The sequence below is a fragment of the Oncorhynchus mykiss genome, unplaced genomic scaffold (assembly GCF_013265735.2).
Source record: "Oncorhynchus mykiss isolate Arlee unplaced genomic scaffold, USDA_OmykA_1.1 un_scaffold_261, whole genome shotgun sequence".
Taxonomy (NCBI): domain Eukaryota; kingdom Metazoa; phylum Chordata; class Actinopteri; order Salmoniformes; family Salmonidae; genus Oncorhynchus; species Oncorhynchus mykiss.
In genome coordinates, this window is record NW_023493717.1 from 276,848 (window position 1) to 277,500 (window position 653).

The following is a 653-nucleotide window of genomic DNA, read 5'->3' on the forward strand; positions in this document are numbered from 1 at the left end:
GGGTTAACTGCCTGTTCAGGGGCAGAACGACAGATTTGTACCTTGTCAGCTCTGGGATTTGAACTTGCAACCTTTCAGTTACTGGTCCAACACTCTAACCACTAGGCTACCCTGCCGCCCCACATGGAAGTAGGGATGGACAGAGGGGGTTGAGGGGGTTAGATGATTGTGTGTGTTTGATATTCTTTTTTTAATTGAACCTTTATTTAACTAGGCAAGTCAGTTAAGAACAAATTCTTAATTTCCAATGACGGCCTACCCCCGGCCAGACCCGGATGACGTTCGGCCAATTGTGCGCCGCCCTATGGGACTCCCAATCACGGCCGGTTGTGATACAGCCTGGATTCAAACCAGAGTGTCTGTAGTGATGCCTCTAGCACTGAGATGCAGTGCTTTAGACTGCTACGCCACTCGGGAGTCCTGATAAACACACACACACACACACACACACACTCCTTGTTAGCTCCAAGCCAGTGAAACTCAAAGAGAAGCAGGGAGACCAACCATTTGAGGTCCCTCTGTGATAACCTACTACTAACCCTGACCTCTGACCTCTGATATAAACGCTACAGTATACGTCTGACCTCCGATATAAAGTTACAGTATAGAGGTACTACTACAAACCCTGACCTCTGACCTCTGATATAAAGTTA

General features: G+C 47.6%; 1 long non-coding RNA gene across 1 annotated transcript in view; it reads right to left on the bottom strand.

Annotated features, from left to right (window-relative positions):
- Window positions 1-608: 608 nt before the first annotated feature.
- LOC118948744 overlaps window positions 609-653 on the bottom strand; it is a 354-nt gene continuing 309 nt past the window's right edge. The window contains exon 3 of the long non-coding RNA XR_005042213.1: window positions 609-653. This exon is cut by the window's right edge and continues 37 nt beyond it. This is a non-coding gene — a long non-coding RNA (uncharacterized LOC118948744).